We start from the raw sequence: 25,913 nt of genomic DNA, 5'->3' as shown, positions 1-25,913 counted from the left end.
TGAGCTGCACGTCAATGTGCTTCCCAGGAGGCAAATCAAAATATGGGGCTGGGAAAAATAGAGGCTCAAATGTTTTCAAAACTTCCCTTCTGTTTTTTCAAATTAATGTGAAATTCACATAACATACAATTGACCATTTTAAAGTACACAGTTCAGTCGGGTTTAGTATATTCACAACGTTGTATAACCACTAGCTGTCTTTAGTTTCAAAACATTTTCATCAACTTATTAAAACACCTTCTACCCATTAAGTAGTCACTCCCCATTCTCCTCTACTCCCATCCCTGATAACCTCTAACCTGTTTTCTGTCTCTGTGAATTTTCCCAAATCTGAGGATTTGCTCATAAAATGACGAGTTGACATTAGCTTCTCTAGGCATAGGAACTTAGATGGGGTACAATTTAGAATCTGTTTATGTTGCTTCCACAATTGGAGTTTTTTTAAACCTTAATTTGAAGGATATGATCATCAAAGCAAGGCCTCCATATGTAGCCAGTACACATTTCTTTCTACCTGTGAGAGTTTAATAAAAGCTGAAGTATTTTCTGTCACCAATGAAATGGAATTGGGAGTCAGTTTTTGCCATGATTTCAACCTTGCAAAAGGCACAAAATCCACAGGTTGTGTCCTTCATCGTATGCACCTGCCCCTCCTGAGGATCATTATTTAAAACTAGTTCAGTTTATTCTTAGACTCTCAACATCTCAAAGCAAAACATTTATCTCTAAATGAATTGGTTTTAGCCACATCAACCTGTCTGTATTTGCATGTCAAGATGTCTTCATAAACAGGTCAAAAACCACCCTTTCATTTCTTCAAGAAAAGAAATTCAAGTGCAGAATTCATATACTTCTCAAAAATAAATATTATATAACTCGCAACAAGTTCATAGTGCATAGCAGAGGGAACTATGTTCAATACCTTGTAGTAACTTATGGTGAAAAAGAATATGAAAACGAATATATATATGTTCATGTATGACCGAAATATTATGCTGTACACCAGAAATTGACACAACATTGTAAACTGACTATACTTCAATAAAAATGTATTTTTAAAAATAAGATTTGGCAAATGAAGATTCCTAGGCTTTGTCTACTTGGGCAAATCCCTTCCTCCCTTTTTGATCTGAATTATTCAGGTTGGATGTCCAGCCAATCTGTTTAGAAAGTTCAGCCCTCTCTTCAGCTGTGTAGGCTGTATGGCATCTCACTTAGGAAAATGTAAATGACCAGCTAATGAATAACAAAATCCTCGGTGAGGTTTTCCTCACAATCACTTTTACTTTTGGCAATTCTTGAAGATCATCCTAATAAAACAATTAAGGTTTACTTATTAGTACTTTTTTCTTGACATTCTCCAGCTCGTAGTTTTCAGATAAAATCTGGTAGTTAAGACAATCATTTTCCTAAGAGACGTGCTATTTCAGAATTTAAAAAGGAAAAGCATATTTAGTATGAATGAAATAAACAAATACAGAAAGAAACAAAGAAAAGGGGAAGTGTTTTAAATGCATTTGGAGTCTCTCATAACAAAGTCATCTATTTTATACCAAAAAGCAAAATAAAGTATTCGACTGGATAAATTCTAATGGATTTGGTAGTCTTTCTTTTGAAGGAAATCCACAACATAAAATTATAGAGGAAAAACTGAGGGGTAGAAGGTAAAAATACAATGTAAATTAAAAATGCATCTCAAAAAACTAGGAAATACTGTGCATTTGCCAACATCAATTTGCAACTCACTGACAGTCAGAATTTGCTCATCAATTTGTTGGTAAGTTTTAAGGAGAATAGCTCTATTGCTGTATACAACTTTGGAACTTTAAGATTTAGAAATTCAAGTAAATGTGAGTAGTTACTGCATATTTTAAGAAGCTGTAGTTTAAAAGTTATGGCGATTTCCTGGTTAGATTAGAGGCAACTCATAAAACTGCATTTACTTATAATTACATTGTCCCTGATTTGTCTAACTTATATGAGAAAATAAATGGGTGATTAGCCATTTTTAGATAAATGAAGTTCAGTTCAAACTAAGCACAATAGCTAAACTGGTTTATTTGACCCTGAAAGGCAACATTCGAGGTATTTCATGATTTTCTAATGCTCGTTCAGAAGAAAAGGGCTAAATTACTCAAATGTTCATAATATTATTATTACATGTAAAATAGTACACAAAGTGCTTTGGCAACCTCAGAAATATGTAAACAATGAATTTCCACAAGAGGATTATATTATATAAAGAAATTATATAACTATCTACAATTACATTACATGATTGTGGCCTCAAAGTACCATAAGAACAAAGGTAAATGTTACCTGTCACAACAAAGCAAAATAACACAGACATTTCTTATTCAAGACAAGTTCAATTAGAAACAAAACAAACCGTGCTCTATCCCTGTCCGTTGTCTCCTATGACCATAAAGATATGTTCCAAGGTTTAAAACAGAGATCTGATGCTTTAATATTCATCATTCTACTTTTTTATTGAGTTCTAAACTCAAAAAAAATTTTAGTTCAAAGTATAATATTTGAAAGCATAGCATTTGGGAGCTACAGAGGGCCATGGCTAAACAAGTAAGAGACAGACTTGCCGTTGCCTTTTGGATTATCTCAGCCAAAAATCACTGACATGTGAATAACTGGAATCTTAGAGCAGTGTTTCATCTTGTCTTCTTGAGAATGGTGTCTGTGACATCAACAGCCTCAGAGGCAGCATTATTAATTCTGGGAAGAGCTGGCCCACAGACGATTCCATGAGTCAAAATGGCATAAACACCAGTGGTTCCAGCATAGAGTAGCTTGACTGCAGCACAGAATTTTGCGCTACATACATGACGTCCACAAGGATGTCCACCTGACCTTGAACATCGCCAGCCAGAATCATCTTATCCATCCCTATGGCTCTCCTTCTCTCTGGATGAAGCAAGGCAAACTCCACATTCAGTCTGTCCATGAATGGGAAACCACAACACCGTTCCTCCAGTCTGCAGTATTCCCTTAGTTCTGCATGTAAGTTATCCACAGGGATATCGAAGAAGCCCTGGCTCTGAGCAGCCTGCAGGTCCGTGGTAGTGATGAGATCTGCCCCAACTGCTGTAAGCAGATTGGCTACACGTTTTTCAGAAACTGATGCATGACTCTTGTCCTTTTTATCTTGTCGGGCATCATGGAAAATACGGGAGTACCACCTTCACTCTAGAGGACCATTTGGCTTTGTACCGTTGATCATAAGTTCCACAGGTGTCATTAATTTTTCCACAGCTACTCTGAATGATAATAGAAAGCCTGGCCTCTCACACTTTCACCAGTTTCTGTGCTGACTTCCTGGTTGCTGAACTTCTTACTGACCACCTTGTCTAGCTCCAGCCCCAGTCTGTCCTCCACTTTCCGGGACAGGCCTTGGCGTGAGCTGCCACAGAACAGCACCACACTGGGCATGGCTGGGGCATGGTGGAGCCAGAGGATGCTCAAGGTGGAGCAGGGAAGAGCTGCTCCTGATGATGAAAGAGGAGGAGGAGGAGGATGGGGTGGGGAGGTGGATGGGGGGCTGGCCTGAGGCAGGGAGCCAGGCTCTGGAAGGGTAGTCTTATTTCTGCCACATGTTGTTTCACCTCTTTCTCATTCATTCTCTTGCCATGTGAGCAAAGAAAACGACTACAACAAAAAAGAAAGTGACCCGCAAATATTTTAGTATGGAGTATAAAATCACTACTCTTAGAACTTTTTGAGATTTCTTGAGCCATTGTAATTCCCTCACGTATCTTACTTAGGCTGCTTCTTCCCTATGATTAGCAGGAAAACCTTTAAAACAAAAAATGCTTGTGTGTTTATTTAGCTCATGTACTAAAAGCCCTTGAGTGCAGGTACCTCCATGTGCTACCCCTGCCAGAAAGGATGTAGACTACATTATAGGAAATGTCAAAGTGTAATGCGGTGGGGGTGGGGAAGTCATTCTGTGCTCAGCCAAGACCCCCATCAGAAAGCGTCTCTTCTTGCTACAGAGACTACAACAAAGCAGAGAAAGTTTATGAGGTTGAAAACAGGCAGCAGACAAAGCATCAGATGGAGAGAGTGCTTCTTAGCCCAGCAACAACATAAGAGTCACTCCCAGAAAAGCAAAAACAGAACCTCAGCATTTTGCAACATGTATTGGAGGAAACAAGCCTTAATTGAAATCAATTGATGAAAATCAGAGTAACATGAATTTTTTGCAAACACTTGCAAAAGTAGAGTCAGAGGCCGTGATATGAGCATACCATCTACTGGGATTAATCCCAATAGAAAGAGAAAAACATGGGATAAATGGAAGAGGAGCGACAGATTCTGGATACAGAAGACTCGATCTGAACAAGCTTATTCCTGTGGTTCATTGGTTGAGAGTTCTGTATTGATTAGCATTCTTTCAGCAGCAAAATGACAACAATAAAATAGAATGTTCCAACCCAAATTAGCTTAAATTATTATAAGGAGATGCACTGGTCCACTAAACTGGAAGACTAGAAGTAGGGTGGTTCTTTCTCCATTTCTTGGACCTCTGCCATGTCTTGGCTTCATCCTCAGACTGGCAAGGAGACAGCCACTGCAGGTGCCAGCCTCACGTCTACACACAACAAAGCCCTGAGGAAGAACACAGCATGCTTTCCAGGCCAGAGGAAACCTCTAAGCAGAAAGAACCATGTGCTTAAGGCAGGAGGTCATTGATGTAATGTGGAAAACTTTGCCCGAGTTACAAGTGACCAGGGGAGTATTACAGGGGGTGCTGACAGCACCCACTGCAGTTCTCAGAACCCACTCTGCAGGCAGACCCCTCAGCTTCCACACCTGAACCACAATCTCCCCTCTCAGATGTTCCTGGTGGCCATTCTAACTAGATTTCATCTAGATTCAATCAGCAACAGGGGAGGAGTGGTCTGGGCCACACTGTGCCCTGGGCCAGCTCCCAGCAGTGGTTCTGGAAAGGACAAGACTCAACTTGTGCTGAATACCTACTAAAGGCCAAGTTCTGTACATACACTGTCTCATGACGATGCAACACTGTCCTGTGACGTACAGAATGTCCTCCCAATTCTCTAAACACACACGCGTACACATACACATACACATACATATACATGGAAACAGACCTGGAAAGGGAAGCAACTCATCCATCTCTAATGTCTAGGAATTGACATAGCCAAGACTCAAACCAAACGCGGTTAACTCCAAAACCTCACAGTCTTCTCTCCTGACACATGAAGAGAGTCCAGTGCCTCTTCACCTCTCAGAACATTTCCCTTAGATCAAAAGACCCAAATTTAAATTCTTGGGAACTTCAGAAAGCCCCAGTCCTCCCAGAAAAAGGATGAAAAAAACCTGACTGTTTGCCAAGATATCTTTTACTAAGACTAAAATAGCACCCAAACCCTGACTACATGGAAACCACTCCTTAAAACACATCCACTTAACACAAAGTCCTTTGAACATCGTGCTGCTTTGGGTTTATATGAGGAAAGACTGATGAAGAACAAGCCAGTGCAGAAACCTACTCATGTTACCTCTCTCCATGGGAACACATTCCAGAGCTAGGGATTAAAGGAATTCAGTACCTGTTGAAGTGGAGAGACTTTGCCTGCAGGAGGAGCAAGCTTTAAAGAGTCCATGGTGACGTATGTGGCAGTGTTTTCCAGCGTGGGGACTGTGTCGCACCAAAGGAGTGGATAATTTTAGCAAGGTCCCCAGCAGATGATTTCCCCAGTGAGTCTCTGAAAGGGACTCCTTTTTCCCTCTCCAGGGCAACATGAGCTGGGATTATTCTTTCATCCCCTGGAGGAGACTGGATCCCAAATAAAATCCTTTGCCCCACCCAAGAAGCTCTTAGCAACCATCACCTTGGTCTCATGTTTCACCACTGGGGCAACAATTCCATTCATTCACAGGCGTTTAATGGGTGTCTACACTACTGGCAGCCCTGTGAAAAGCATTAAGGATATGCATATGAGCAAGGTGTATTCCCCTCCAAGAACCTCCAGCGATGGAGGATTTGCATTTTTTGTAGTAAATTAGACAACAGGGGTCAAGTGCTGGCATTGTGTCTGGCATAGAGATTTGGTTTAAAAGACTACAGCCAAAAGAGAAAGAGAGGAAGGGCAGAGAAAAAGAAGGAGGAAGGAAGGAGGGTGAAAGATGAAGCAGATATGGCATGATGGTGATAATCGTTGAATCTGAACATGGAGATGCTGTCAATGTTTGAACGTTTTCATAATGAAACGGTTCTTTAAAAGGCTTGCTGGAAAAAGAAATGTAAATGAGCTGATAAAATTAATGCCAGATGATCCTTGGATTCGTTTCATCCATGCAGTCTTGCCCAGCCTTCTGAGAACCAGGCGCTGAGGGCACTAAGAGCAGGAAATCCCTGGGCAAGGCTGTTGCCATTTTTGCTTGGGAAAATCCTGGCTTGTCTTCAACCTGTTCTGAATCTAAGAGCAAGTCAGCCTCTAGTCTGGGCGAGAGGAGTCCTCTGTGTGGTCTAATCTAGTTCACTAGGATGCTGTGTTTCACATTTGTGCCTGTAGCAGTCAAGCTTAACCAAGTGGGTTAAGAAGATCGTTTATTTCTCACATGCAGATGGCCAGGTAGGGGGCAGCGGCCCCACAACTGCCAGACACTCCTTCTTGCTTCTGGGCAGTGTCCCTCACACACTCTGCCACTTCATTCCCATCTCACTGCCAGACTCTTGTGCATTTGTGCATGATTCTTACATGATCTCCCTTAGCTCAATTCTTGGGGGAAAGGTTTTAGACTAAGTGGAAGTTAACTTGAATTGTTGAAATGGAATTGCTGTGACAGAAAAGCCACAAAAATAAGTTGATTGGGAGGCTCATTAAACAGTAGTAATAATAACACCAGTTTATTGAGCACTCACCAAATGATTGAAAACTATACTGCATTCTTTACATACACTGGCTTAGTTTTTACAACCCCGAGAGGTGGTTATTTTTTCCCAATTTACAAATTTGGGAGGGAATTGAAACCAGGGATATTAAGTAGCCACCTAAATTCACACAACTAATAAATGACTGATCGGGATCAGAGTCCAGGTGAGTCTGATTCTAGAGCCCAAGTTTTTATCCACAGTATTATATACTTACAGCTTTTTACAATTATACACACACACATACACACACATACATATATACATACATACATACACATACCTCATGTAGAAAACAGGAAGGAAAGGATTATTGCTTTTCAAAAATAAGTGTAAAATAGTCTAGATTCAACCCTTTACCTGCCCTTGTGTTGTGACCCCTAGGTAAGTACAGCAGAGTGGAAGACAAGAATCTGATTTGGAATGCAGATCTGGAGAAAACTAAAAACCCTTGGCTTCAGCAACTAGTGGCCTGTTCCACAGTGCCCTCCGATGGCCAGCTGATGTCATACATTTTTTTTCCTTAGATTCAACAATGAAATGTTTAATAACAACCGAAGATTAAATCAGGGCTAACCTTGGATACAGGAGATTCAGTCTGTTTTCCAGCCATTCTCTGCCCCAGCGCCATGTGAAATGCCCTCACTCTCCTGTGACTGGAGCAGACAGAGCAAGGATTTGGGCAGGAGGCTGAACTGAGCTCAAGTGCCAGCTCCACCACTTAGCAGATGTCAGAGTGGGACTCACAGGACACTAGGACCAAGCCAGGGCTCCCGGAGCTTCTGCCTGTTAACAGCCAGAGTCTAATTTCATCACTGCTTTAAGGGTCAGTTGACTCTCCAGCCACATTCTTGAGATATTCAGTCACCTAATTGCCATTAATCCTTGCTTTATGTATTTCATTGACTTAGTATTTAGGTATGGATTATCTTTTCTTAATATGTATAATTTTAATCTTTTATTATCTTTTTTGTTTTCTTTTTTATCTTTTTTGTTTTCTTTTATTTAATATGTATAATGTTTACTCTCTCAAAAGGTAAAACTCAATCTTGAAACTGATCCATATCAATAAAACTGAATCTTTTTTATCAGAATCTTTAAGACCTTCTTCAAAGAGGTGAGACTTTTATCCATTTATCTCTTTTTAAAATTTTTTTAAAATTCAAGTATAGTTGATTTACAATGTTGTATTAGATTCTGGCGTACAGCATGGTGATTCAGTTATACACATATACACATATTATTTTTATTTTTTTGCAGGGGGGAGGTGTTTAGGTTTATTTATTTATTTGATTGAACTCAGTACCTCAGACATGCTAGGCATGTGCTCTACCACTGAGCTATACCCTCCCTCCTCATCTTCCTTTTCATTACAAGTTATTACAAGCCAGTGAATATAGTTCCCTGTGCTATACAGTAGGAATCTGTTTTTTATCTGTTCTGTACATAGTAGTTTGTGTCTGTCAATCCTAAACTCCTAATTTATCCCTCCCTCACCCCTCCGCACCATGCATTTATTTCTTAATGGGCATCACTGTTTTCAATGTTTATCACAATATATTTTGCCTCACCACATGTGTTCATAGTTGACCAAAGCTTCACTCTGTTCCTTATATATTTATTTGTATTTGTTTAATGGTTCTATTATTACTCAATTAATAATAACAAACCTACATCTATAAAATCAATACAAGAATATGATCTGTGTATATTCCTAACCTCTCTCTGTAGAAACAGTTTCTATTAAGGAAACAGACTAATTATGTTCCATGTTGGACCTCAGCATTTCAAGCATGTATTTTCATTAAACACGACAGTTACGCCACCCGTCTTCACCATTGGTCTGTATTTGGGTTTCTTTTTGTTCACTCCTTTCTACATTTTTATCAATTAAATCATTAATTCATTTATAATAAAAAATGCATGGCTCACAAAAAAACTCAGGAACAATATTCTTGAAAATCTCTAACAACAGTTTATAGCTTTGAGAAAAAAAAAAAAAGATATTCAGAGGATGGTGGTGCCAGTAACAGCCCAGACTAGTTCCTCATCCAGCAGTGCAACAGAATTTGTCTCCCTTGAAAGCAGGACTTTGCATAGCATGTTTGAGGCTGTTTTTTTGTTTTTGTTTTTGTTTTTGTTTTTGTTTTTGTTTAAAGAAGGGAGCAGCCATTCAAGACAGTATAATGGAAAAGCACTTTGAAGTCTCCATGACCTGTCACATATAAGTATTGAGCAGTGGTAGAGGGCTCGGAGACCTTGCAGGACTTCCAAAAGGAAATGACACTTGAACCTAACTCAAGTCTGAGTAGAAGTAAACCAAGTGAAGAGACGTTTGGAGACAAAGGTATTCTCACAGGGGCCCAAAAGGAGTAAAGCCAAAGATCAAAAGGGGTGATGAAATAAAATGTGTATTTTATGACAAGAATGTTGTGAACATAAAATTCTCTGCCCATCTGGGCCTTCTCCCTCCCCTTTAGTGTGCATTGTGCATGTGCATTAACCATAACCAGACCTCCTTAAAAGATAAGAGTCCTAGTTGTGGTATATTTATACAATGGAATACTATTCAGGCATAAAAAAGAATAAAATAATGCCATTTGCCACAACATGGATGGACCTGGAGATTGTTATTCTAATTGAAGTAAGCTGGAAACAGAAAGAAAGATACCATATGATATTACTCATATGTGAAATCTAAAAAAAAGAAAAGAAAGAAAAAAAAAAGACACTATGAACTCATCTACAAAACAGAAACAGACTTGCAGACATATTAAATAATCTTCTGGCTACCGGGGAAAGGGGGTGGAAAGGGATAAATTTGGGAGTTTGAGACTTACAAATGTTAGCCACTATATATAAAAATAAGTTTTTAAAAAGTTTCTTCTGTATAGCACAGGGAACTATGTTCAATATTTTGTAATAAATGATAATAAATTTATATAATAAATAAATTTAATGGAAAAGAATATGAAAACAAATGTATGTATATATATGCATGACTGGGACATAGTCCTGTACACCAGAAATTGACACATTGTAACTGACTGTGCTTCAATTTAAAAAAAAAGCAAAAAAAAAGATAAGCCATTTTTCCTCCTTGGACTGGCCCACTCCCAATTCTCGGGAATGTACTATCTTTCATTATTTTTTTTAAGTTCACTAATAAAAAAATCTTGCTTAAATCATGAAAAAAAATATTTTTAAAAAGATAAGAGTCCTTCTTAGTCTTGTAAGGGGTCATGACGATCCACTACTTGCTTTGTGCCTGCCGATCTGGACTGTGTAAACTGTCAGCACGTCATCTGATATATAATCCTTTATCTCAAAAGCGTTTACAAGTGTGCTTTGACTTGTAATGGGTGGCACAGTCCTCAAAACTTTTTGAAAGACTGTCTCCTGGGTTATAATCCTCAGGTTGGCTTGAATTAAATGGTCCATTTTTTTCTCAGATCGACTATTGATGCTTTTTTGGTTGGCATTTTCAGGGTATAGTCAGCAGGATATCATCAACACTGACCAGAGGACACCTGGAGTCTACCCCGAACTGGTGGTCAGTGACAGCATGGCCCTTTGAGTCCTGCTGGCTTCTCCATACTACTCAGGTGTTCCACTGAGTTCTCTTGATATCCAGATCTCATTGTTTTTAAGTAATGATCCTAAAATTTTATTTGAGCTGTTTTTACTTACGACTTGGAGTCTTAAGGGGCACCAGTGCATTTCTTAGGCAAGGAACTAGGAGGACCTGCAAGGGAGGCCCAAGGAAACTAAACGGCTGGCTTTTGTTAAATCTGGCTTAAATTGGAAAAGGGGTTGCTATATGGTCTGAACAAAGCTTTTGCTAGTGAAATGAGAGAAAATTATTCAGCTCCCAAGAACAAGGGGTATTTGCTCCTTCTGGCCACAGGGTGTCCTCCGGTGACTGAGACCCTAGCAAAAGTGTCTGACAACCAGTCAAGATGTTCAGTGGTCCTACAGGGAACCCCACTACAAGCATTGAATAAATACTGTTCTTCTGGGGAGCGGAACAGAGACTGATCATCTTGGCTCAGAGCTCCATGGCAGTTTCAGACTCTCAGAGGGAGACACCGAAATACTAAGAGTCGAACCAACTCAAAGGTAACTCCTTGGGGAGCTAGACTCAGAAGCAGCACACATCCGATCCACTGCACTGTCCTCAGAAAGTTGTCCAGACCCTATCTGGTATCTGAATTAGACTACCAAATTAGTCATGGGAAACTGTGCCTCCAAAGCCAAACAAAACAGCTCCCTGGCAGACAGCCACCTATGGGAATCCCAGCTGGGTTCACGAGTAACACTTAGGAAACTGATCTTCCAAGTACTTACTCAATGGGGAAGTAAAGGAAATCTTGCCCTCATTTGGCCAAAATGGGGTTCACTTGGCACTCCAAAACTGATTTTTTTGCCCGCACATTTAGAGAAAGCTGGCAGAAGGTAAGAATTCTCGCCATGTCAGTCTCCTGGATCCCTGCCTGCAGTGTCTGCTGGAAACAAGACTGGTAAGAGGTTTTTCTTGTCTAAAATTACATCACTGGGAGAAAATATTTGTAGGGCTAGCTCCATGCATCCTTTGCATTGGAAAGACTTCAAAATTGTTAAAATTTTAGAAAGCACTCATCTGAAACAATTTTACCTATTTTAATTGGTACGCAAAAGCCCCAAAAGGCCTCAAAATTCCAAAATAGCCTCATTGAAGGATTTGCTGTAGAAGGCTAATGAAAGGTTGATATAAAAGATACCTAAAACGAAAGACTATAAAACGGATGTATCTACTGCTCCCCTCCATCCTCCTTTATCTGAGTACTCATTCTAGTGATCCTGCCTGAATTGCCTTTCCACTCTGATGACTATGAATGTCACCTTTAGAAAAGGGACCACCTGAGGCTGTAGACAAGCCTCTTCAGATCAAAGGCCAAACTGAGGGCCACAGTTAAAGAATTTCTTAAACCCAGGGAGAATCCTCAGAAGTGTTTGTAAATGGATTATCAAGATGACCAAACTGATCATAGCTGATATTCAGAGCCTCACAGGAATTTTTTTTTGAAGGACCTTCCCCCAAACTAAAGGAGAGAAAGAAAAACATTCCAAAAAAGTGGATGGGTCTATCAGTCTTTTGATACCATTTAGGTTGTCATCTAATTCTTTGAGGAACAGCTTAAAAACATCTGTTCTTGTTTTACTAATCTAGTCTTCAGTACCAGAGGTGTGACTCCACAAACAATTCAAAGCCCACCAACCCTGTTTACCACTCCCAAAACCTCTTTCCTCTTAGAAGTCTCATTTAAAAAAATATTCTAGCCTTCAGGGATCCAAACTCCTCTTAGAAGGACCTTGCATTTCTCCTGCTATGCCTTGAGATGAAAGTGTTCTACCTGGTCTGCTCCAGGAAATATTATCCAGGCCATCTTTTTAAAATACGAAATTCAGAAAGGTAGCACTTAATTAAGAGTTCATTTACAAACTTGGGCTCCTTTGTTCATGAAGTTGTGCCACACTAGCCTGCCAGTTGAGAAATGTTGGAAAATCTGCATGTGTACCACAACTCCAACTTCTTCTCAGTGTTAAGGAAACTTATTCCCAAGCTTGGGAGATTACAAACTGAAAAAGCAATCTTGAATTTCTCCATGACAATGGAACATCATACGCAAACAAGAGTTCAGTACCACTATGCAAACCTTGAAAATACTTCAGTCATAAGATAACAGCCTAACATCTGTGCTGCTCCAAAATCAACGTGCTCTGGACACATGGCACTCAACCAGGAAGAGCTCGTACAATCACTGATTGGTGAGAAATGCTGTTTCTTTGTAAATCAAACAGTACAAGTAGTATCTAACTTAAGTCTGTGAAAGGGTTACTATTTTCCATCAGATAAACAAAGTTCACCCTTTTATTGGGCTGAGCTATTCCCAGGAGTGGGAGACTGGTTTAATGGGAGGTGAGGAATTGTGCTTTGATTTGGTCTTCTCTGTTCATCCTCATTCTAATCTATGTTCTTTTCTATTTTTTAGAACTCTTACCCCTCAGCTACTAACTCGGTATCTCTCTCCACATCCACCAGCACAGCTTTTAATATGTGAAATTTCCGGGAAAGTTTTGGAGGAGAGAACTCTTGGTCCTCGGGGTGAGCTGCCCCAAAATAATATTTTTAACTGAAGTTGCTTGAGAAGCAAACAATGCAAAAAGAAAACTCTGAACCTCTTCTGTTTCCTTGAAAAGCAGGAAATAAATGTCCCATGTGAAAGTTGCGCTCCCTGCAGCCTGAGGTAGAAGAATGCCCTTATCCTCGGAGATGGGGTTTCAGGGCTGGGAAGCCTCCATCAACAACCTTGTTAGTCCTTAAATTTACTACCTTGAGCCCAACCTCTATTTAGATTTTTAACTAATTAAGCACCCAAAGCCTAAGATTCTTTGTCCTGTGTATGCCTCACAGAGTTATTGTTTCTTTGTCTACAAAGTATAAAAGCTGCCTGCTTTGGACACTTCTTAGGTCCCACTTCTATGGCACCTCCATGTTCATGAATTAAATTCTGTTTCTACTTCTCCCATTATTCTGTTTTGTGTCAATTTTATTCTTAGTCCAGCTACAAGCACTCAAAAGGTATAGGAATGCCTAAGACAAGGTTTGGGGGGTGAGGGCAGGGCACAGAGCTTCCCCGCCCTCTCTTGGTGCATTGCCTTCCCATCACATCAGTGTACAGACAAAGAGCCCCATTTTCTTCATCCCATTTCCCTTGCCTATTATGGAAACAGCCAAATCTGGTGGAAAAAGAATTCACCAACTTGAAAGCTCTCCTAATCTCCTTGTTCAAGGTTTTATTGAACTCAGTCTCCAGCACAATTCCCCTCTGGGGAAGTTCAAACCCTCTAATCTTGCTTAGTTTTTCTGGTGATTGGCCTCCACCCTCTAGCTAGCTAGGTTCCTCCCCTTGAATTCCTTATTAGCATAAACTAGAGGGTACTCCAAAAGGGCTTGTTAGGAAAATAAGATTCTTTTCCATCACTCAGGAAAGTCCAAGGGTTTTAGGAGATCTGTGCCAGGAACAAGAGACAAAACCAAATCTATATTTTTATTATGCTGCGGTATTCCATAAGCTCTTTTTGAATCCATGCCTATATGATGTTTGTATTGTAATTTAAAAGAACCAAGGGGCACTCACATCCACCATATCCATAACCCAGAAGGTTGATTATCTTCATTCCAAATGAAGAATCAAAGCAGAGAAGTTACATAGTTGCCAGAGGACACATAGGTAGGTAGTGGCACAAATGGGCCCGTAATTCAGTCCTCTGGTTCTTCTTTAGTTGGACTTGTCCTCCCCTATTTTACCTTTCTTCACTTCGAAATGGGAGAGAGAATAGACATTTTTTGAGGACTTGTGATGTACCATCTCAGTACTAGCTATGTGAGACATTTGATCTCAGCAGCTCATTGACACAGGACAAACTGCAGTCTTTACAAAGACAAAACTGAGGGGGACTTAGGTAGTTTCCAAAGGACACAGGTGCTAAATCATGCTCGTAGAATTTCAATCTTGTTGGACTCCAAAGATTATGGGTTTTTGGTTTCTTGTATAAATGTCACCCAAATGCTCCAAAAGAGAGAATTTGCCCAACCTAAATCTAGATTTACCAATGTCATTAAAAAAATCATGTTTCCAATTATTTGGATTTATAGTTTCACATAGGATCATAAAAGACAACAATTATAGTTAATATAGAAATTTTCTTCTCAAAATTATCCATGCTTAATCTGTTTTGCCTTAAGATATAACTCATGGTGTGTATATTTATCATAAAGAAATGCTTTCCTTTAAAATGAAAGAAAGTGTTTTTATTCAAAGCACTTGAGTGTCCACTGTTGGATGAGAAGAACTTAAGGGAGTGTATATAGCTCAGTGGTAGAACTCATGCCTAGCATGCACAAGGTCCTGGGTTCAATCCCCAGTACCTCCATTAAAAAAGAAAAAAACAGGAGAACTTGATGAAGGCTGTTTGTCTGAAGTTAACAATAATGAAAATGGACAAAGTTAGCAACCTATGACTATGCATCTTGAGGGAAAGCTTTCAGAAGTGAAACAAAAAAGGCTTGCTTTTAAAAATAATGTGTCCTATAATGAGTTGCCATAATTACATCCTAACTTTTAAGGTTGTTTTCTTACCAAGAAATATTTAGAAAAGTCAACTATATTTCTTACTGTCCTAAAGAAAGTATAAGTTTATGATGCTTCTGACATATTAATTTTCTGGAATTCATAGAAAAATGTCTTGAGGTATTGCTTCATTTGTTGAAAAGCATAGCTTTGATGGGGGAGTAGAGCTAGTAAATATATTTTGAATTATGATATTTATGTTTAGACATAATATAAAAGAACAATCACATTCCTTTATTGGAAATGAAAGCCATTCATACCAGAATATAGAAATCATGCTGACTTCATTTGGTTGTTAGAAAAGTTGTTTCCTGTTCCATATTGTGGTACCCAAAACAACACACCATCCTATTCTTCTATTAAGTGCCTCCGTGTTACTTTGGTAGGGCTGTCAGAATACTACAGATGGGGTGGGTTAAACAACAGTCATTTATTTTCTCATGGTTCTGGTGTCTCCAGGTCCAAGTTCATGGCATCAGCAGCTTTGATGTCTTCTTATGGGCTCTCCAGGACTTGCAGATGGTCTACACATGATCTTCCTTTGTACTTGCACACTCCGGGTCCTTCATCTCATCTTCTTAGAAAGCCACTAGTTATACCAGATTAGGCCAATCATATGCTCTCATTTTACCTTAATGACCTCATTAAAAGCCCTAACTCCAAATACAGTTACAGTCTGGGGTGCTGGGGGTTTGAATTCAACAGGATTTTTAAAAGGACACAATTCAACCACAGCACTACTTGCAGCTTTGTATTTTTCAATTGATCTTTAAAATATTTAGTTCTGTCATCACTCTTTAAGTTCTGTATTTGTTTAATAATTTACAGGCATAAGCTTTTTTGTAAAATGCTCAGAATAGAATGAACCAGATAGTTCTTTTGACTCTAAAAAGGCAAACATTATAACAACTCTATGTTCAGTGTATATACAAATAGTCCATTTTTCCGCATCCATTTCTTTTTTTTGATGATATCTTTGTTTTTTTTTTAAATTGAAGTATAGTCAGTTACAATGTGTCAATCTCGTGTTCAGCATAATATCCAAGTCATACATATATATACATATATTTATTTCCATATTTTTTCTCAAAGGTTATTATAAGATATTGAATATAGTTCCCTGTGCTATAAAGATAAAAATTGGTTTTTTATCTATTTTTATTAATAGTAGTTAATTCCTCATCTATTTCTCTTGCCTATAATGAAAACAGTGGAATCCAGAGGGAAAGGTGAAAGAGGAAAACTATGAAGGGAAAGAAGACATGTAGGAGATATCAAACTGCACAGGACAACTAATACATTATTTCTAAGGAGAATCTGGACCCTGACCTCCCAGCAGGGGTAAGTGGAAAGGCCTTCTATTCAGAGGATGTATTTCAGGGTTTCTAAACGATTGCACAGTCTGCCCTCAGCCTAACGATTGTTAAGTCTTACAGTTCCCCAACCATTTGCCAACATAAAGTAGTTATACTCAAAAATACTGCCAGAGAGAATAATTTCAAACCTACAGCAACTCCACCTGCTTGGCTGGGTTAAAAGCCATACTTATTCTTTAAATAACATACTGTTCACCCATGCAGCTCTAGTGGAACTTTCCAACTGGTCTGCCACTTGTAGACATTAACACTATGCTGGGATGTTGCTTCCTCGCAAGGGTATATACAAAAATCATCATGTGTGCATGTCCTAGCAACAACAAAAGTCTTCCGCTGAGATACAAATATCTAGTACAAAGATTGGAGATAGAAATTTGGGTGTGACCAGTATAAAGACTGTATTAGAAGCCCTGAGAATGGGTGAAAATGCAGAGAGAGAAGGTGCAATAAGATGAAGAAAAATTTAGGGCCATAACCCGGAGAATATGAACATTAAAGAGAGAAACTTGGGAGGAGAGCCAGTAAAAGACTTCAAGAAAGGCCAGTAGAGGGGCAACCAGTTAGGCTGGTACCTGGGAGGTGAGGTTTAGCGATATGAACGGGAAAGTTTCCATGCGATTTAGCAGCAAGAGGTTCATTAGTGTCGTTGGTGAGGGTGGATGAGTGGACCTGATGGTAACAAAATCTGGATTTTCAGTGAGTGAAGGAGTAAGGAGGTGGAGAAGGCTGAGAGTTTATAGTCCTTTATAGAGAAATGTAGCTGTGAATAGAAGAAGGGAGGATGATGACTGGGGATAACATGGAGTAGAAGGACGTGGGAGAACACTTCTCCTTTCATTACCTGAAGCATCACAACAGACACCATTAGTTACGCGCCCGATTAATATCTACTCTCCACTCTTTCTTAGTCACAGCATCCCAGTTTATCCCAAGTGGCAATATGCCCAGCTAAAAGACAAGAGCTCCCATACATCTTGTCAGCTGTGGATAACCAAAAAGATAATAATCTGAAGCGCCATGTGTCTTCTAGTATCACTCCTTAAGAACAACACTGGTACATCTGAAATATGTGATGTTTACTGTACAGGAACCATACCACAATAAAGGCGTTTTTTTAAAAATGAAAAACACTGACAAATGAGGAGAAGCTGATGTGTGCCCTTTGTGCGCCAAGCCCCGCCCCCTGCCCCCCACTCACACACACCACCACCACCACAATTTCCCTTGTTTCCCTCCTGCTTTCTGCTTAGAACAGGTATTTGGATAAGGGGCAAGTTGAAGAAGGAAGCCAGTGCTAAGGATGCTGGGGTAAAGAGTGAACTAGATGGGGGCCTTTGGATACCAAGAAGCCACCAGATCAGCCCTCAGGAGTTCTACCTCCAGGGTTCTCTATGACAAAGAAAACCTTTATTCTGTTTCACCAACTGCAATTTCTGATCAAATGTGTTTCCTACCCAGTAACGCAGTCTTTCCAAACTTTCAATGTTCCCCAGAATACCATTCCTGCCACTCTTCACTGAAAAGAATAGTAATAGGTCCGCAGATGCTAATGCACTTAAAATCCTGCCTTCAGGACTTCATCTCCCTCCGACCTCAAAGACTCCCTCGTGTCCAAGGCCAAGCACATTAACCAGGCTTGGCGACTCTCCCATTCTCAGAACAACTTCCTAGCATCGCTTCTCTCTCCACTGTCAGTAACATCTCCCAGTCTATCCATCTCCCGGATGAAGATGCCGCAATCCCTTTCTTTCAAAAACAAAAAGAAAAATCCACAATCCTCCTTACAACTCCACGACTCCCGTTCACGTGATACTGTCCTTTGTTTTCCCTTCCTCTCCGGTACAGAGTACCCTGTACGTGCCAGCTTCCCGTTCTAACTGCCCGTCTATCACCCACAGACGACTTCCAGCGCCTTTCCGTCCCACCACTTGCCCCAACCAATGGGTCCTAACTGCCAGAGCCCCCTCCCCCGAGATGTTGCTCTCCGCAGCATTAAGGAGGCTTGTTCACCCCTCCTGTGTGAATCTTCCTCCTCTCAAGTCTGTCCTCCATCCAGGTTGGCCTCCTTCCTCTCTGCTTCTCCTCGGCAGGCTCCTTCCTTAAGTGTCAGCGACATTAGGCCCCAGGAAGGAAGGAGACAGGAGCTCCAAAAAGTGGCCATGACCTGACCTAACTCAACACAGTCAGAGGAGGGGACAGTCCAGGAGAACCAGGGTGGACAGGAATTGCTCCAATTTGTAAAAGAGCCAAGGCCAGGGCGCCTACCTGTACAAGCGACGTGCAGAAGGGAGGACTGGGTGTTCACCTGGGTGCAGGGTGCAAAGGACTGCTCCCCTCCATCAAGGCCCAGCACCAGCTTCTTCCAGGGCCTTGAGTGGGAGTCGCCAGCCCCGAGGGCCCACACAAGGCGCTTGCGCAAGGGTGGGGGGACTGGCTCGCAGCGACGTCTGACGTGCACGCCCAGCCCCGCATATAAAGACCTGCCACTTGCGTAATAGGCCCTCCTGTCTCCGAGGTCCGAAAACAGCAATGTCTGCGCCCCGTCGAGACTCCCTGTCCTAGACGTCCAGCTAGAGCAAGTCTGCGTACTGAATGGGAGCGCGGGTCGTGAGCGGCTCGGGGACAGCCTGGCCTGCGGGGATCGTGGGTTAGGAGACGTGGAGCCCGGGGCCTGAACCCTGGGAGTGACAAGGGGATTGGCCAGGGGCGGAGGCTGTGGGGAAGGCTGCAGAGACTGCAGGCAAGGGCGGTGCAGCCCGGGCCTAAGTCCCCCTTTCCACTGCAGCCGCCAGGTGAGGCGCCCGGCACTGGGTCCCCTAAAACCTCATCTCCCCAAGGTGCTGCTCCCTGGGGAGCCAAGACTTGCTCAGCACAACGTGGGCCGGGATCTCTGGGCACCGCTTCCCTGGGACCTGCACCCAGGCTCGCAGTTCTGATGGGGGACGAAAATGACTTTGCCTTCACAGCAGTTTACATGGCGGACTGCGGCTGTCATTACTAACACGAGCACCTGTTTTTCAGCTGGAAAATGAACTCGTGACGAAATAAGGAAAATTTTGAGGGCAGTAACTCCAGACCTTTCTTTTATGTGCACCCCATGGCCCAGCAGCCTCATCTGGGTTCCTGGTACCAGAATCCCCCCTGTAATGCATTCTCCGCTCCTGGGGCAGGTAAGGAATCTGAATCCCCAAAGAGGTTCAATTCGGGACCCTCCCTGTAAACCAAAGCCTGAAGGTTTCCTAACACTTTTATCCATTACCTCCCTTTCCTCACCCGCTGCTCAGAGAGACAGTGGCAGCACAGGGGGCAGTGTTTGTACTTGACATTAATAGGAAACATTTGAATTCTAGCTAAAATTTACTTTTTTTTTTTTTTTTTTTGCTTTTTTGTTGTCCTTTCTCCTTACCTGTCTTTCTTGTTAGCCAATGTCTTTTTTTTCCTTGTGTCTCTCTCCCTGATGTTAGTTTTTTTCCCCTTGGTTATTTTTTGATGAGTTTTATTTTTTATTTATTTGGCAGGGAGGTAATTAGGTTGTTGTGTTTTAATGGAGGTACTGGGGATTGAACCCATAATCTCATTCATGCTAAGCATGCAATCTACCACTAAGCAATATCCTCCCCCTTGAAGGTTTACATTATTTTATCTGTCCTTTAGCATTGTGGTTTAAGGGTGAGTGCTGGGAGTAGGAGTAAGCTTTGAATTGGGTTTTTCTTGATGGTGACATAACTCAGATTTTCATGAAAATTTATATGATTTACTGTCTTGTGTAACTTGGAATTCCAGGAGTGAGGCCACTTTTGCTTGACTAGGTAGGGATGGGTCCCCCTTCCTGCAAGCTGTGATTGTCTGTTCACATGTCTCTCCAATACTGGGGGTAGCAGTTTTGCCTGTAACCTTACTGCTGTGAATGATCTGAGAAGAGTTCTTGATAACAGTAGCTTTTACTGTTTTCGGAGTTAGTGATTTCCAAGCACTTCTAAAAAGTGCTTTCTAAAAAGATATCCAGAGCCTGGAAGTCTGCCTCCTTTTAAATGTTATTTGGACATGCAGTACACAGGGCTGTAGAATTGAAATCGAGGGCTGAATTATGTTCTTATTAAAAGGCTGATTTTAGTAAATATTTAATTTCTCTTTGTCTCAGTTTTGTCTTCTGCATAATAAGCTGAACTACAGGGTTTTTTGCTATTAGCTAGCATCTCCCCATTTCCCCACCACCCCATGTCTGGAAAGCACCATTTCTGTGATTTCATTTTTTTTGTAGGCTATACTTAAGTGATCATACAGCTTTTGCCTTTCTTTGTCCAACTGACTTCTCTTGGCAAAATGTGTCAAGGTCCATCTGTTGAAAATGGCAGTATTCCCTTTTTAAAATGATTGGATTTTGGTGGCAGGGAAAGGAGGATGTTCCAGTAAAGGGAAGAGAATTTGGCTTAGTGGAGGACCGTGCCTATGGCTAGAGGCTTAGTGGACCGCCCATGTCTTAATGGATGTAATGAGGTGATACAGGTGAGAAACTAGATAATGAGGTGCTTTATACCATCCTAAGGAGTGTGGTCAATGTCCCTCATTATCCTTACAGGCAATGATAAGCCATTCAAATACTGTAACTGGAGTGAGGAACACAGATTGTTCAGAAAGATTATTCTGGAAGCAAGGTGGATTACCAACTTGTGGAATGTGTGAGAGATGGGTTAAGTTGTTAGTAGTTAATTCATGTAAAAACTAGGGGAGGGCTTTAAGTCATTTGCATTGGTAATGGAAGACTAGATGGTAGTCCTGTGATAGATCTGAACAGTTGTGTAGTTTGTATAGGTGTGCAGTGGCTGAATGTTGTGACTGGCTGCAAGAGACAAAATGGGTAACTATTATATTCTCTTCTAGGTTTCATAAATGGAAGTCTGTATTTTCCATATCCTATGGTATGCAATGAGCACACCATTCCTCACTCGTCAATCCCCATTGCCCACAACTCTTAACCAAAGACCTATAGTCCCTATGATTTATACCACGGTACCATTCCAACAATATGGTGGCTGTTGGGAAAAAATGAAGATGAAAGACACACAAACAGAAACTGAACCTCAACAGGCTGAAAACGTGAATGAAGAACAAGATATGAACTCAGAAGAGAACAGAGATGATGTAGGAAGAGTGACCGGTGTCGCTACGAATATGTTCAAACTGTCGGTTTGTATGACATGGTTTATGGTAAAGCCATGACAGAGAACGTGGCACAATACAGTGAGATTTCACAGAGTTCCTGTGAAAGTAGAGGTGTGCTCTATAACCTTCAGGAGAGGTGAAGACCACAATGCATATAAAGATGAACACAGGGTTGTCTATTTGGAGCAGTATCCTGATCATGATGAGATGTTAAAGTCAGGATCTATCCTGGAGATGAACTTGGGTGAAGAAAAGAAGGGATATGCAGCTTTTTCCCAGAACTCACCACCTCCAAATGCAGTAAAAGACAGAGCTGAGATCCAGAATACCCTGAACTCAAAGTCGTACCAGTCCACTGGAGATCTCAACAAGCTCCAGCAGGAGCCAGTCTGTGCCAGCCTGGAAGCAGGTAATGACCCAAGCCTACATTCAGAATCTCAGAAACTCCTTACTGTAGGGGAAAGTGTTCCAGAGAACAGTAGTGGGACCTGTGGATCCCCTGAGAATGTGGGTGAAGAGGAAGAGGTAGAGAACAGTAGCTACCCTGAGGAGGGTGTGCCCTTCCCTACCTAGTTGACCCAGGTCAACAAAGTAGATGAGGCCACCGAAGATGACATGAGTGAGTACTATGATGCACAGTCTGGGAAATCCCCTGAGACTTCATCAGAAAGCAGTATAAAGGAGCCAGTGTGCCCATGGTGGGAGTATAGTGACCTCTGAATTTGATGATGATTATGAAAGCCTCTACCAGGGGGTTGATACCCTTCAGCCTGAGGAATACCTCCAGCAAGTTCCCTGCAGAGCTGAATCTCACAGCCTCTATGAGGGGTGTGATACTGCCTTTATAACACCCTGCTCTGACCCTCTGCTGAAAAGAGTAGGTGAGGGTATCCAGCCCAAGGAAGGCCCCAAGCAAATGCCCGTAGAGCTTGAGGACTTCCCCCAGCAAATTCCCACTGGAGGTGACTCTCATAGCCTCTACGAGGGGTGTCATTATTCCTCTGCACCCCCTACACTGTACCCAGTAGAGAAGAGTATCCAGTGTGATATGACAGAGGGAGCAGAGCAGATGGGGAGTGGGAACCAGGATGAAGATGAAGATGATGGGGTGGAGAGGAATAGCTGTGAGAGGGCACAGTCCCTCCCTTACACGGTTGTCCCAGTTGAACAAAGTAGATGAGGGCAGCCAGTGTGATATGAGTTGGTATGAAGCACAGCTCGAGAAATCCCCCCAGCAAATGCCCTCCAGAGGTGAAGAGACATCACCAGGCTGCAAAACCAAGGGATCATGGGAAAAAACAGTCACTGAATAGAAAATTAAGTGCAGATAAGGGTGAAAAGATTATGAATGATGAGATGGGGGAGGTGTATAATGAGAACTTCAAAAGGTGTGCAAAGACTAAAAAGACTGTGAGAGGCAGGAAGCTCAAAGACCTGAGCAGCTTCTCAAATGTTAAGACAGCCTATTTGTTGAAGAAAAGTGCTGCCTTGAACATTGTGCTTCCTGAGGATTCAGAAGACTCTGAGTTGGAAGAGGAAGTTGAAGATGAAATGGAGGAGATAGAATGCCTCCTTGAAATGAGTCCACAGGGCCCTCTGACATCTTTCAAAGGGAGGTTTTATCAGGACCCTGGCAGGATAATCTGGATGCCACCTGAGAGCTCTGTCTGTCCCCAACTTATTGTCTGGCCCACTGGAAATAAGTACAAATTAAAGTATGGTGAACATGAGTGCATCCCTGTGGTTTACAAGGTGAAAGGACAGGATGGCTGTGACAGCATTGGTGGCAGGCTCCGAGGCAAACACACCATGGCCAAGCAGGAGGGACTGGAGTCCAAGAGACCCTCTCACAAATCATTGGAATGTAAGTGCCTGGTGGGTTCATATCCTATTTGGTTGTCTGTGCTGGCTCAATACTGGGTTCTGGGCATAGAAAGGCAGCTGTGGATCAATAGTGTTTTTCCATTTTGAAAGTGTATTGTCACTTAAGCTGTAGGTGCCCATATTCATAGGATTTGCAAAGAGAATCCTACGTTAGAGTTCCTGCATTCTAGGGAACTGCAATGTAATTGGACACAAAAAGTGCCCTAGAAGATGGTAGGGAGCTAGGTGATGGTGGTAAAGGAGAGTTGAGCTGAGACAGTCAGAAAATGAGGGAAGGACATGGATTAGCTGGACTCCTGAGAATGGGCAGTCCATGTGGAGGCAGAGAATTTGAACAGATTTAGATTCTGTGGCTTGGAGATAAAAGAGGAGAAAGTTTGGAGTGGGAATGCAGACAGTAGCATGAGCTCAAACGGGCAGCCAGGGCAGGATTCAGCTTGGGACCATGCTGCCAGAGGGGAGACTTCTGAGGAACTGGGAAAGACGGTAAGGAAGATGGGGTAAAGTCGTAGTGTTTCTCTTCACTTACAGATTTTTATCCTGTAGGCAATAAGGGGCTAATCCAGATTGAGTAGAGAAATGAGGCAAATGTGCTGAATCTTCAACCGGCAGTATTTTATAGGAGGAATTAGAATAGAGTTCCTATATGGCTGAAAACCATTTTATTCAACAAAAAAGTGTTATAATTCAACAAAACAAAGTGTTGAGAGTCCCGATTCACATGGGAGTAAAAGATATGTGGGAGGAAGAACAGAATTGAATCTTAACTCTTGTCACATCTTAACTCTTGTCACATCTTAACTCTTGGCTGTTGTCACAACTCTGATTCATGATCAATGATTTCGAAGGGATTTTTTAAAACAGGGTGAGTTTGAGCAAATTTTTTGGCTTTGGTATGTTTAGTCCAGAGAACTAGAAAAACTTAAGGACTTAAGAAGGTTCAGATACTTGTCTTTGGGGTGAGGAAAATGAAGACAAAGTGGCTAGGAACTGCTGTTTTAATTATGTGCGTGAAGAATCTTTATACAAATAAATGTCTTAGGCTGGATGAAGGTGTCACTGTTCTGGTGTGGTGGAGGGTCTGCAATCAGAGCTCTGTTCCAGACCCACCCTCTGTGACCCCTGGCTCCTCTCAGGGAACCTGGATAAAACCTTAACACCATTGAGGCAAAACCCGACAAGATGGCCCTCCAGTGTATCTCTTGTTCCCCATGGTATTTCAACATGGAATATACTTTCTGTTACAGGAATATAACTGTGTATTCTCTGCAGGAGCTCCGGTCCTGGAAGACCACGGCCAGTGGAGCCAGAAGCCCTGGATTCAAAGCACTGCTCTGCCTGTTACTTCGGACCACTTAATATGCAAGGGGGCTTCCTCACGTACAGAGTAGGGGTTATGCTGTGGTGAGAACAAATTAATTAAAAGAATTGAACTTGTTTGTAAATGGTGGTCTATAACTTGCGTGTGTTGAGGGTGTTACTTGAAATCTTTTCACACTCACGCTGCATGACTTTTGACTTCTTTACCCAGTGGCATCTAAAGCCTTTGGCTGGTGGGTGGCCCAGAAATTCCCTGACGTATTCAGCAGTCAGAGATCCTATATAAACTGATGCTGTATTGCTATACCCTATGTTGTGATGTAGAACTTAAATTCACCAAAATAATAACGGACCTGGTGTCTTAGTGCAATGATTTTACTTTTTTTTTTTTGCACTTGTTATATAGCGATTTTACTTTTAAAATAAGAAGAAAAAAAAAAAAACGGAAAGCAGGGAAAACATGAAGTTACAAGAGCTGTGAGCTAATTATATTTCCAAACTGTTATTACAGTTGTTGGATTATTTACCTACCACAACTTTCAAGTTTCTAACAAGTATGGGAGCAGGCAGGGAGGAAGGAGCAAAGCCAGAGGAAGGGCCTGTTTTAGGGGAAGGAGGTGGGGGTGACCTGTCCCAGAGGCTCTTCCCATCCCCCATTTCCCAGAAGCTCCTGGGTTAAGATCCTTCCTGCCGGGCTCCAAGCTGCCATCTGCTCCCCAGCTCTCTGACTCCCCTCTATGCCCCTACTGACCTGACCCAACTTGGACTCGGGTGCAGGACTCCTGCCTGGGTGACAGGCAGCACTCAAAGAATTACTGCTAGAGAAGCAGATGCCTGATTGTATGCAAATGTACTTTTCCTTCCACCAGCAGAGCTCAGACCCCCAGGGTCTGTGCTCCCAAGTCATTTCCACTTTTCATCGCTCTGCAGGAACTTCCAGAAAAGGTTTATATGTATGTATTTATTTTATAATATATTTTTTAAATTGAAGTATAATTGATGTACAATACTATACATTACAGGCATGTAATATATAGTGATTCACAATTTCTAAATGTTATACTCCATTTATAGTTATTA

The 25,913-nt window shown here is 41.6% G+C and overlaps 1 non-coding gene and 2 pseudogenes across 1 annotated transcript; all 3 read right to left on the bottom strand.

Moving 5' to 3' along the window:
• Positions 1 to 361: 361 nt before the first annotated feature.
• On the bottom strand, positions 362 to 815 carry LOC116665103 (annotated as a pseudogene).
• A 1,651-nt stretch (positions 816 to 2,466) lies between these two features.
• Positions 2,467 to 6,933, bottom strand: LOC116664896 (annotated as a pseudogene).
• Positions 6,934 to 8,688: 1,755 nt separating this feature from the next.
• LOC116665162 lies at positions 8,689 to 8,762 on the bottom strand. The gene has a single exon (XR_004321720.1). It is a non-coding gene; the product is annotated as a small nucleolar RNA SNORD113/SNORD114 family (small nucleolar RNA).
• Between the last annotated feature and the right edge of the window lie 17,151 nt (positions 8,763 to 25,913).

Source organism: Camelus ferus, chromosome 7 (assembly GCF_009834535.1).
Source record: "Camelus ferus isolate YT-003-E chromosome 7, BCGSAC_Cfer_1.0, whole genome shotgun sequence".
Taxonomy (NCBI): domain Eukaryota; kingdom Metazoa; phylum Chordata; class Mammalia; order Artiodactyla; family Camelidae; genus Camelus; species Camelus ferus.
The sequence above is the reverse complement of the archived record's forward strand: the minus strand, read 5'-3'. Positions and strand labels throughout refer to the sequence as shown.